Below are 13,540 nucleotides of genomic sequence, written 5' to 3'. Positions count from 1 at the left end.
GGCATTAACATCTGTCTTTTCGCTCCCTTCGTTCTTTCTCTCAGGGTGAAGCACCTCCTTTCGGGAGACACCAGCTCTGATTGGCTGAAAGGATATTACGCTAGTCCTGGATAGGCGTTGAGCCAAGGATGCGTCCAGCCCCCACGTGGGGGAGGAGCCCAAGGCGCCGCATCTCTGGGTTTGTTTACACAGGCTCTTGCTAGCGCTTCCTTCTATTGGCTGAGCCAGCGGCCCCTCCCACCGGGTTGCGCCATTCAATCTAGCAAGGAGGGGCATGGGGCGGGCCTCAGTGGGATTTCCCTAACTGTCCATTACTAAGGGAGGAACTTTGAGCTAGGCTGGATAGGAGATGGCGCTATGCTGCACAATCGGGCAGTTGGGGAATTGGGCTCCTGCAAGGGGCTGGAAAGAAGCAGAGGAGCTCTCTCACACTTCTAGAAACAAACCTAACTTCTTGAGGGCTTTTAAATTTCTCCCTTAAATTTAGGGTGTCCCATTTTTGTTTGCTAAGGACTTTGAATTGTATCCCTCAGGAGGTAGGGATTTCCTTTTGGAAGTCTTTATACATCTTTGTCTCTCCCCACCTCTCATGCTAACTGTACATGTAACACAAAGTAGAGGCTTAGTAAGTGATTACACAGTAAGTGGATAAATGATAAAAATGAAAAGGACAGTGAAATAAAGTCAGATTAAATAACAATAAATGTTAAATATATATTTAATATAAATAACATAATAAAGTTAATACATAAATAAAGTCATTCAACAAATTTTATTGAGCATATGATATGACATTCCAGGCTCTCATCTAGGCTGTGGGTATATGATATGAATAAGACAATGAAAATGCAACCATGGTGCTTTTTCTCTAGTGGAGGAGAGTGACAATAAACAAGTAACCAATAAATAATAAAATTTCATGTTATGATTGAGTACTACAAAGAAAAATAAAGCGAGGGTTAAAGAATGGTTGAAGGAATGGCTATTTTAGGTAGAATGTCAGTTTAAGATCTGTTTGAGGAAACAGCATTGCAAAGAGATATGAATAATGTGAAGAGCAGGAAGGAGGCTGGTAAGCAGGGCCACTACATTCCACAGCACCAGGATCACTAGTCACACTGCTTCATGCACTTCCCATTTGTATTATTAGGTATAATTTTACGATCACCTGCTCTGGTTTTAATTTGATCTGGTTAAATAATGTAAGCGGATCCTACAAGAAATACTTTCTTTAGGGAAAAAACCTGACTACAAAATAACTTCCCCACCCTCTATTGCGTCTTTTCCTAAGGTGACCTTCAGCTATTTGGTGAGAGAGGTGCTTACATAATCTCAAAGCTTTGAAAAATAGGGTCCTCAGGTCCATATAGTGCTCTTGCCCAATCAGAAATACTCTTCAAGGATGAAGATATACTACAGGATAGCAATGGGATGTGGGGAGGTGTTGGTGGGCTCCAGCTGTTTCTCTCCCTACCATGGACACTGTCTCACAACTTCATGACTGGATATCACCAATAACAAAGAGAAAATCTTAAAAGTAGAGAAAAAAACATACATTACATTCAGAGGTAGGAGGTAGGAAGATAAGAACTACAGCAGACTTCCTATCGGAAACTATGGAAGCCAAAAGACAATGAAGGAGGGAGGTAGCCAGGTGGATATCTGATAATGGTATGCAGAATAAATAGGCATCCAAAGTGGGAGACAGTAGACAATAACGAGTCACAAAGTTATAGGGGATGGTGTCAGTTGGAGAGAGGAAAACAAGAGGAGTCCTCCAATCCTTCCGGCATGTCCCATTTCTGTCATGGTGATAAATCTTCATCCTCAAAGAGTATCTCTTTTACTTTTATTGTGGTGAAATACACACAACATAAATTTTATTATTTTTACCCTTTTTAAGTATACAGTTCCTTACAGTTCAGAAGTACATTCGTTGTTGTGCAACTATCACCACTATCCATCTCCAGAATGTTTTCATCATCCCAAACTGAAATTCTGTACCAGTAAACAATAACTTCCTATCCTCCCTTCCCCTACCCTCTGGAAATCACCATTCTACTTTGTGTCTCTATGAATTTGACGATTATAAGTACCTCATATAAGCAGAATCATATAATATTTGTGATTTTGTGTCTGGCTTATTTCATTAGGCATAATGTCTTTAAGGTTCATCCATGTTGTAGCATACAACAGAATTTCATTCTCTTTTAAAGCTGAATAGTATTCTATTGTATATACATAACATCTTTTGTTTATCCATTCATCCATCAATGAAGTTTGACTTTTGTGAATAATGCTGCTATGAACATTGGTGTACAAGTATCTATTCAAGTCCCTGCTTTTAATTCTTTGGGGTATATACTCAGAAGCAGAATTGCTGGATCATATGGTAATTCCAGGTTTAATTTTTTGAGGAACTTCCATACTATTTTCCATAGCAGCTGTACTATTTTATATTCCCATCAACAGTACAAAAGGGTTCTCCACATCCAACACTTGTTATTTTCTGCTTGTTGTTTTTTTTTTTTTATAAGACCTATTCTAATGAGTGTGAAGTGGTATCTTGTATTTTTGGTTTGCACTGTCCCAATTATTGGTGATGTTGAACATATTTTCATATGCTTTTCAGACTTGTTGGAGAAAGGTCTGTACAAGTCCTTTGCACATTTTTTAATGGAGTTTTTTTTTTGTTTTTGAGTTTTGGAAGTTGTGTACATATCCTGGATATTAATCCCTTATTAGATATAGGATTTGTAAACATTTTCTTCCATCCTGCAGGTTACCTTTTTTTCTCTGTTGATAGTGTCATTTGATGCTCAGAAAGTATTTCTCATTGTGCCAGGTCTGGATGACCACGTGGCTAGTTAAAAACCAGGGATCTACTATTAATTAAAAAGAGTAGAATGGAGGGGCATCTGGCTGGCTCAGTCAGTGGAGCATGCGACCCCTGATCTCAGGGTTGTAAGTTTGAGCCCCATGTTGGGTGTGGAGATGACTTAAAAATAAAATCTTTTTTTTAGGGGCACCTGGGTGGCTCAGTCATTAAGCATCTGCCTTCAGCTCGGGTCATGATCTCAGGGTCCTGGGATCGAGCCCCGCATCCAGCTTCCCGCTCTGCAGGAAGGCTGCTTCTCCCTCTCCCACTCCCCCTGCTTGTGTTCCCTCTCTCGCTGTGTCTCTCTGTCAAATAAATAAATAAAATCTTTAAAAAACATTTTTTTTAAAAAGGGAGAATGGATATAAAGGCCACAGAAAATAAAGCTGTACAATAAAGTTGAGGAAATGTCCCATAAAGCAAAACAAAAAGCAAATTTGATAGAAAATAGGAGACAAAGTGTGAGAAAGTTTCCAGAAGTAGAGAATAGAGGCAAGGATATGAATTAAATGATGCCAAAAATATGTGTCATAACTGAATTAACCTGAGTCCTTTAATTTAAAGAACTCAACAAGTGCCCCAAACTTTAAATTAAAAAGGTTCACACCAGTAGGAACACTTGTTAAATTTTTACTATGTGCCAGGAAGTGCTTTAAGTTCTTAACATGGATTAAGCCATTTAATCTTCAAAACAACATGAGTACTGTTATTATCCCCATTTTACAAAAAGATAAACTGAAGTAAAAAAGATTATGTAATTTACTGAAATCATTCAGCTAGTTAGTGGTGGAGCTGCACTGTGGTCCCTCTGCAGATGATGAACGGATTTGGTTGTCAATGCTGATGATACCACACATGTACCAAGAGGGCATTAAGAGATTTGTTATGCATATAATGAGGTCTTTCATGCCTCAGGCTCCCACGCAGGGCAGGATATGTCTTGAGAGAGTCAGGAGGGGCAACTGACTTTGGCTTTAATTGTGGTTAGTGAGTAGTGCTGTGGTAAGGGTTTTCACTTACAGGCTGGTGGCTCGCATGACCTGAGCTTCCCAAAGGAGGAAGCACCGGGCTTACTGCTTTGCCCACATGTGGGGCAAGAGAAGAGGGAGGTGTGGGGATTAAAAACTATCCACAGTCAAATGTAAGAAATGGAGACAGATTCTCTATTACAAGTCAAATTCAAGTCAAACCATTTGCAAAGTAGTAAGGATAAGGAGATGATCCTAAAAGTTTCCAGAGAGAAATAGGTCACACACATAAAATTAGGAATTAAGAAAATCAGATTTTCCATAGGTAACACAGGAGGACAGAGCCAATGGAGCAATACCTTCAAAATTTGAGAGAAACTATTTCTAACCTAGATGTCTTAGTCTGTTTGGGCTACTATAACCAAATAGACTGGATGGTTTAAAAACAGCAGAAATCTATTGTTTGCAACTCTGATGGCTGGGAAGTCCAAGATCAAGGTGTGGGCAGACTCAGTATCTGGTGAAAGCCATCTTCCTGGTTCATAGATGGCAGTCTTTCCACTATAACCTCACATGGCAGAGGGGATGAGGGATCTCTCAGGGCCTTTTTTCATAATGGCACTACTCTTATTCATGAGGTCTTCACCCTCATGACCTCCCAAATGTCCCACCTCCAAGTACCATCACATTGGGGACTGAGTTTCAACAAGAATTTGGGGGGGACACAAGTCTATGGCATCAGAAACTGTACCCAGCCATACCATCAATTAAGTGTGAGGGTGGAATAAAAACATTTTCACACAACCAAGTTCTCAACAAATTTATCTCTCAGATATCCCTTATCAGGGGCTATTGGAGGATGTGCACCATCACAATTAGCAAGTAAATCAAGAAAGAAGGGGACACAATTCTTTCCCAGTTAAGCTGGGGGTAAAAAAAGAATGAAGGAGGAAGACACAGAATTAAGGAAAGTAGGCCTAAGAGAAGAGAAGAATGAAGGGAATCCCCAGAATCATGATGAAGGAGCAATGTGCAGCAGGCCTAGAGGGCAAACTGTTTGCAGTGGAGAGGAGAACTCCGGGCTCTAGAAGTGATGACCCCCAGAAAAAATGGGAGTGGATATGTCACCTATAAGTGTGGCCATATTGACAGGCAATTTCACAGCTGGGAGGGTTAGTGATGAATCACAAAAGACTCAGAGGGAATTATAAGCACCAGGAAAAGACAAAAGAAAAGGCACATAATCATACGACTCTTGGATTAGCTCCTAACAGTAAGAGCAAATATACATATAGCACTATATGCTAGGCACTGTTCTAAATGTTCTACATCTATTAACTCATTTAATCCTCACAGCAACTTATATTGTAGATAAGAAATCTTTGGCAAAGAGGTCACACAGTGTATTCGTTTCCTCTTGTTGCTTCAACAAATACCACAAACCTAATTGCATAAAACAACACAAACTTATTATTTCACAGTCCTGGAGGCCAGAAGTTCCAAAATGAGTTTCAGTGAACTAAAGGCAAGGTGTCTGTCTGCTGTCTGCAGGCCTGCATCCCTCTGGAGGCACTCAGGGAGCATCCACTTCCTTGTCTTCCTAGAGGCCGCTCACATTCTTTGGCTTGTGGCCCTCCTCCATCTTCAAAGCAAGCAACCGAGCATCTTCTTGCCCTCTGACTTCTGCTTCCATCCTTCCATTGCTTCTCTCTGACTCTGGTTCTCCTGACTTCCTCTTAAGAGAACTCTGGTGATTACATTGGGCCCACCTGGTAGTCCAAGATAATCTCTCCATTTCAAAATTCATAACTTAGTCACTTCTACAAAGTCCCCTTTACCATATAAGGTCACATACCCATATGTTCTAGAGATTAGGGTGTGGGCGTCTTTGAAGAGACATTATTCAGCCTATTACAAACAGCTAGCAGCGAAGCCAGGATTCAAATTTAGGTCATGTATTTCCAAGTTCTTACTCTTAAAGCATTGTGCTCTGCTGCCTCTATGACAATATTTACATAGTCATAATCATGGTAACACTAAATAACAGATTTAATAAGATTTGGGACTTAAACAAATTGGGAGGACAGGGAGCAAGAAAGTATGTAGGGAGTAGCATAATAGAGCTAATTCCTCATATTTCACATCAGAAAAGTGATAGACTAAATAGTCTGAAACTAAAAAATTCTAAGAATAAACATATAGCCAAATTATTAATATATGAGGATATATATATAAAAGAAATAGGTACACACACACACACACACACAATCGGTAAAAATGTTGAAAAAGTTTTCTGCAAGGGTTGAGGAGGGGACTGGTGATTTTTGTTAAAAGCTTGGTTTTTTTAAAAAGGCTGATAAAACCAGCTGATTTTGTAAAACGTGTGGGCATAGCTTTTTGATTACAGACATTTAATTAGAAAGCCCTAAGGTGCGAATATGGGAACCCTGTTGGTGGAGTTTCTATTTGCAGCGTCCTCCCTACTGGTCTCTACTCTCATGTTCCCCACCTCCCTGACCTTGTCTCGGGATCTTGTTACTTGCCTCTGGCTCCTCGCATGATGACTAGACTGGCTGAGTTCCTCAGTGTTGGCCCCCATCCTTGAACACAGCTTTGGTATTTGTCCTCCAGCTGCAAGTCTGCGACTCTGGGTGTCTAAACCTCTGCTGTCAGAAGGTGTCTAAACCAGACAAGGACTAACACCAGATTAGTCAGATTAGGCTTCGGGGGGTTCCAGGCATAGTATGTGGGCAGAGCACCTCCTTCCCATGTTTATGTGGCCTGGAGCCAGAAAGTAGAGACCAAAATCAGGGGCAAAAGTAGACATCATACACCAGGGAGTTCATCCTAGGGACAATGCAAAATAGGAGCCAGGTGGTAGAACCAATGTGGAATGAGTGAACATGGGTGAAGGAATGGAAGTTTCTTCCGACAACAAGGAGTGACAGAGGGAACTGAGGCACTGGGGTGGGCCCTGACTAGGGGTGACAAGCAAATGGGCCATAACAAGTGGGTCCTCACTGATGAACACATGGGCTGTGGAGGTACAGAGAGGGGCTAATATGGAAAATGTCCAATAGGAGTTTGGGTCAGAAACACATAAGGAAGCACTGGGAGGATGCATTAAGTCTTCGGGATTCCCAGGCACTTCTTGACATCAGGGTGAGTCTCATATAGCAGTAATGCACAGGATGTCAACTTTGATTCTGTACTTTGGAGACCATGTTCAGGACCAGTTAAAATTAGTCAGGGAGTGGGCGCCTGGGTGGCTCAGTTGGTTGGGCGACTGCCTTCGGCTCAGGTCGTGATCCCGGAGTTCCGGGATCGAGTCCTGCATCGGGCTCCCTGCTTGGCTGGGAGCCTGCTTCTCCCTCTGACCCAACCCCCTCTCATGTACTCTCTCTCATTCTCGCCTCTCAAATAAATAAATAAATCTTAAAAAAAAAATTAGTCAGGGAGCATGGTGACAGGGCATCAACCTGAGCACATGCTCCCTGAACTTCAGGGAAAGAGTGTCTAGCTGGCAGTTTTGGCTGTCTGGAGTGAATGAGGCTGAAAACTCCGAACATTAAAAGAGGTAGCCTGTCTGGTGTGAACAGAACATTCCCGCATTGTGGCAGCTACCCACAGGCTGTGACAGAATGGGTGCCCTACCCTCAGATGGAAACAGTGCCTAAAAGCTGATTTTAGGCTGGAATTCCTATTCCCTGGAATAACATTTGACCTGCACTGGGATCATCTTCTGTGAGAAATGGGCACAGGGTTAAGGTACCAGACCCGACGTTCCTCTGGGATATAGTTGCCTCTATAACTTTGTTATAAGCTATGAGTCTAGAGACTATAAAATGCCAGACTGGCTCAGAGAAGGTTAGATAAACAAAGCCTACAGTCTCTGGATTGTAAAGCAATTTCCAGGGACCTACCAAATCACCTTGCCTTCTGAATGAGTCAGACATGGTGCTTTCAGAGTATGAAAGGAGTAAATGAGCATTCGTAATATTCAGTGCCCCCAGACATGGTGCTGAGCTATGTTGAAGGCCTCAGTAACCCTGGTAGGAGTTCTTTACAAAGGTCAGTGGGGTCTCACTGGGGAATTGGTGCTGTGGTTGGTGGGAAGAGCTTCAACTTCAGGTTAGAAGAGGGATTGCAGCTGCTCGGCAAGAACTCAGGCTGAGCACCTGTTCATCTGAATACTTGTACTAGGGAGAGGGGAGTGGTAACAGGGTAGCTCCTCAGCCTCTCTGTAGGTGGTGTGCATCTGGCTATAGGGCCCCAAGCAATGCTGGTGGGTGGCAGGCATGAGTCCTTCGGGGAATGCTTTGCTTATTGGCCCTCAGCCTGGAGAGGCCAAGGAACTCAGACAGTGTGGCTGGCATGGGACTACTAGCAGCTGGCTCTGGACATTTTACCCCCAAGAATAGCTAGAATGAAGTGGACTTCTGGGTCGCTGTCCCTCCCTCCATTTCAACCTCAGCAACATTGCTTCCTTTCTTCCTTCCAACTATTTATAGAAGAGTGGGTCCAGTTAACTGAAAGTCTTTGTTTTCCTCAGTCAAGTATGCAAGTGGTATGTGATCACCTTCTGTCCTTCTCCATGCCTCTCCACGTCGTGTGTAACTTTTCCTCTAAAGAAACATTGAACAGAGCGCCTGGGTGGCCCAGTCGGTTAAGCGTCTGCCTTCGGCTTGGGATAGAGTCCCATGTTGGGTTCTCCACTCAGCAGGGAGTCTGCTTCTCCCTCTACCCCTCCCCCCTGCTCGTGATCCATCTCTCTGTCTCTACCCCCCTCAGATAAATAAATAAAAATTTAAAAAAGAAACATTGAATAAATATTCTTTAAGCATTGATTTAATGGTGCATCAAATCATTAGCTTCCCTGGACACCTGTGTGTCCTGAACTGGACCTTCTCTGCCTACCCTAAGAAGGAAGACTCTATACAAGTACAACTGGAATGCAGAAAAACTCTTCTTGTAGTCGAGGTCTGGAGCACACCAAACCTATAGTTCAATGAAGCATCAATCTGAAGATGCCATATAGCGAGATAAGAGCAGCAATGAGGACATGAAAGAGTGGTCAGCCACAGCAAAGACAGAGCAAGATAAATCCACATGGTGCTTAGAATCCCCTTCTACCCCACTCACTATGGGCTAAATGCAAAAATGTCCCATCCCCCCAGAAGATTTCCAAGGCATAGCTTGGCCCATGTTGGCACAAGTTTGGTTAAGTAGGGTAGAAACAGCTGAGGAAAAGAGATCCAGAGGAGGGTCCAAAAACTGTCCAGGAGAGAGCTGAGGCTGGGATGCCTGGGTGGCTCAGTCTGTTAAACGTCTGCCTTTGGCTTGGGTCATGATCCCAGGGGTCCCGCATCGGGCTCCCTGCTCAGCACGGGGCCTGCTTCTGCTCTGCCTGCTGCTCCCCCTGCTTGTGCTCTCTCTCTCTCTGATAAATAAATAAATAAAATCTTAAAAAAAAAAAAGGAGAGACCTAGGCCAAGACTGTAGAGGTCAATGGTGTCAGGTCGGAAGGATGGCAAAAAACAGGTAAAACTAAAAAGTTGGGAGCCAGGTGAAAGAAAGATGAGGAACAAAGGCAAAAGACGGGAATAAGGGTCTAGCCAGGGCTTGTAAAAAGGACTGAGATACCCAAACTTCCTTTGTGTTAGGTTTCAACCTAACAGAGGATAGGAGGGGTCATTAGGTAATTAAGAATATAAGTGATACTAACAGTAATTATTTAATGGTAATGGTGATTTCAGTGAGCTTTTAAGTAACAAGGTAAAATAGCTATAAAATATATTTGGAATAGTTGGGAAAATATAAATGTGTACTGGATATTAGCACAAGGGAATTATTGTTCATTTTGTTGGTATAATTGGTAGTATTGTGGTTAATAAGGAGAATATTCTTAGTTTTTTAGAGCTATAAGATAAAATATTTAAGGATGAACTGTCATGATACCTGAAATTAACTTTGAAATGGTTTAACAATGCACACATACATACACCTAGATAAAGTCAATATGACAAAATGTGAACTAGTTTTGGAATCAAGTAATGGGTATATGGCTGTTTGGTGTACTATTCTTTCCAATTTTCTGTTTGTTTAAATATTTTTCTTTTTTTTAAGATTTTATTTATTTATTTATTTGACAGAGAGAGAGAGACAGCGAGAGGGGGAACACAAGCAGAGGGAGTGGGAGAGGGAAGCAGGCTTCCCGCCAAGCAGGGCGCCCGATGCGGGGCTGGATCCCAGGACCCCGGGATCATGACCTGAGCTGAAAGCAGACGCTTAACGACTGAGCCACCCAGGCACCCTAAATATTTTTCTTAATAAAACTTAAAAAATAAGAAAGCTAAGGCATTAGCTTTTATAAGTAGGTGAATCAGAAACTAAAACACATCTATGTAATAAATTATTGATTATACTAATGAGAAATCAAGACTATGTGGGTGAAAATATTATCAATTATCAGGTTTGACCAGAAACTTTTAGCCAAACGTCTTTGACACGGACTCTGCAGATTAAATCTGAATCAGAGCTGGCTGATAAAATAGTTTAAGTTCTCCAGCAGTTTCCTAGGTGTTTCCTGATTTCAGTAATCTAAATATTCATTTGCAAATTGATCTATCTCAAGGACATTGGGAATAATGATTTCTTTCTTCTTCTGAGTGCTTGTATCTGTGATCCTTCTCATTTTTTGCCTAGCATTTTTAATTATGTCATTGTGACTGCCTAATTTGTTCCTCAATAAAACTGCCACCTCTTCAAGGGTCACATTTTAGAATTCTTGATTTCTCTACCCCACATGCACATATCCCCCAAATATTTATTTATGGATGGGCTTTAAAGATTCCTGTTGTGAATATGTTTGCAGAACCCATTAAACTCTACTACTATGACACAATTTCTGTTTTGCAAACCATTATTTTTATATAGTAGCTTGCACTCTGAAAGCAAAGCTCATCCACATTCCCAATGACCAGAAGGGTCCCACTATACTATAGGAGCCAAAATTCCAAGAATGCCTCCAGGTTCCAAATTTACCCCTCCTGTAATGGAAAATCCAGCGCTGACCTCTCCTGCTGAGGTGGTAGTTTCTGATTGCACAATATTGTGTTCCCTTCCCAGGGCCGCAGGAGCAAACACTCTTGAGAACCTCTCTCTCACTAGAAACACAGATTGTTCATTTAGCAATTAGGGCTGTCAGCACAGCAAGCTGGCAAGAGAGAGAGCAGCTTCTGTCCCTGGGCAGGGAGCCGTTGGCAGAGTCCAGACTTCAGGGCTAGGGAAATAGGTGGGACAGTGACTCTATTTTGTTACTTCCCCAGCACTTACTTATTTGCATCTTGTATCCTGGCAAATGACGTATGTTTTAATTGTACCTGTATGGCAGAGAGGACAGTTAGACAGGAAGTATAGGAAGGAAGAACAGGAATGGTCTGTGGGTCTCCGATGGCTTGGGTCTAGATGACGCTGCCTCATTCACTCATCCCTCCATCTGACACCCACCTACTGACCATCTATGCTACAACAGCTGCTGAGCTTAGTGTCAGGGACTCACTGATGAATGTGACATGGTTCTTGTCTTTGAGGGACACACAGGAAGTGGAAAAAACCAAAATGTAAATAAGAGCAACAACAGGTTTTGGACTTTATGGAGCATAGAGAGGACATACAAATAGGAATGGAATAAACTGTGGGTCTCCAGAGTTTCCACCTGCCCTTTTGCCCTAAGAAACCAAATTTGCTAGTCGTTTCAGCATACTAATAATTTTCCAAGTTCTTCTTTGGGGCTTTCCATCATCTGACCAGGAAACTGAAATTTCTCAAATTTTTATGGTACATGCTATTTGTGCATTTTATTTGGGCCTCTAAAATGTATTGAGCCTGTGATAGCTATTTAGGGGTTGCATGTATATAAATCTTGTCTCCCTGAGATCCCTTACTTGATGTTCGTGATTATCCTGTACTTTCACATAGTGGTAAACATACTGCTAATTTTATAATAGCTACTCACTATACATTTTTAATTGAATAGCTACTGAGTTATTAGAAGGCCCTTCATCTTTCTATCTCTCAGATGCTACATATGAAAAATGAAGAGAATTTCCCTGGCCTCCTTACCCCCTCCTAGAACTGATGATGAAGGGCTCTGAAGAATGAATATATTCTGGCTGGATAAGGGTGAATAATTAGTGTTCTCCCTTTCACATAATTCAAGATACACACATCAGGGAAGGATCAAGGGTAGTGCCCTTTGCTAGTCAAGACTCTTTAAGTACAGCTGACAGAAACCCAACTCCAAATTCCCTTTACCCTAGGATTAGTATTAGCTTCAAGCATGGCTTGATCTAGGTGTTCAAACAATGTCATTAAGCCTTATTTCTTATTCCCTCTCTTAGCTCTCTTCTGTGGTAGGAAAAAAAAACACACACACAGCTTTTGACCTTATGATTCTGACAACTTTCAGTTCCAGAAAAAGACAGAGTTTTGCTCTCCATCCATGGTTCCAGCACATCTCGTGTAGTGACTCTGATTGTCTATAATTGTGTCACATGACCCTTCATTTCACTACTGTGGACAGTAGGAGGAAGTGTCACAACTGTCTAGCCCTAGGGCACTTTCCCACCCCTGCCCCATAATGTGGGTACAGCACTGTGATTGATAATACTACCAGAACTGCTAAGGACAGGGAAGGGAACGTTCCCTGTGGAAAAAGGGATAGTGGGCAGACAACAGATTTCCACAGGTTCCTCAATTATTCTTACCTAATCCAGAAGCAGGGAGAGTTTAAGTGCATATATGGGCAGTGGAACCTACTGAGGGACCATTATTTATCCTTTGGTGGATGACCGCATCTTGATTTCCTTTTCCAAACGCTGGTGGCCTCTAACTAGTAGGAAGTAAGGTAACTGCTTTAATTTGTTCCTTACTAGTTCTCCTCTCTGACTCATAGATGAAGTAAGTGGGCTCTAAGCAGGTTGTACTCCTTGTCATAACTTGTGGGAAGTTGTGGTTAATTTTATAGGTGGGTCAAGGCATGCTAGATGGCCAGGTCACCTCAGAGTAAAGAACAAGGGGCCAAGTATGAAACAGATTGCAGGCTCCAAGCCTAGATGGGAGCTGTTATGTCCAGTGCCTGCCTCAAAGCTCAATTACAGACTGCACCCATCAGGGATGCAATCTGATGGGCTCCACTCAGCGGCTTGTCAGAGACCAAGCCTATGAGCAAAATAAATGCCCCACACCAACTACTGGTGGACTGGGGGTTACTAATAATTTTCCCAGCCCTTCCAACTCCTCCATCTCTTCCCTAGGAAAGAGAAATTTCTGATCTGTTTGATTAGGGTGTAAAATATTTTTTTAAAGATTTTTATTTATTGGGGCGCCTGGGTGGCTCAGTCATTAAGCGTCTGCCTTCGGCTCAGGTCATGATCCCAGAGTCCTGGGATCAAGCCCCATGTTGGGCTCCCTGCTCCGCGGGAAGCCTGCTTCTCCCTCTGCCCCTCCCCCTGCTCCTGCTCCTGCTTGCTCTCTCTCTCTCTCTCTCTCTCTCAAATGATGCTCGATCCCAGGACCCGGAGACTACGACCAGAGCCGACGACAGACGCCCAACCATCTGAGCCACCCAGGTGCCCCTATTGTAAAATGTTAATTGGGTCCTGTTCATTAGTAATCAAAATCATTTGTGGTT

Source organism: Eumetopias jubatus, unplaced genomic scaffold (assembly GCF_037043125.1).
Source record: "Eumetopias jubatus isolate StellerSeaLion01/CBP00866 unplaced genomic scaffold, mEumJub1_p1.0 scaffold_9, whole genome shotgun sequence".
Classification (NCBI taxonomy): domain Eukaryota; kingdom Metazoa; phylum Chordata; class Mammalia; order Carnivora; family Otariidae; genus Eumetopias; species Eumetopias jubatus.
The sequence above is the reverse complement of the archived record's forward strand: the minus strand, read 5'-3'. Positions refer to the sequence as shown.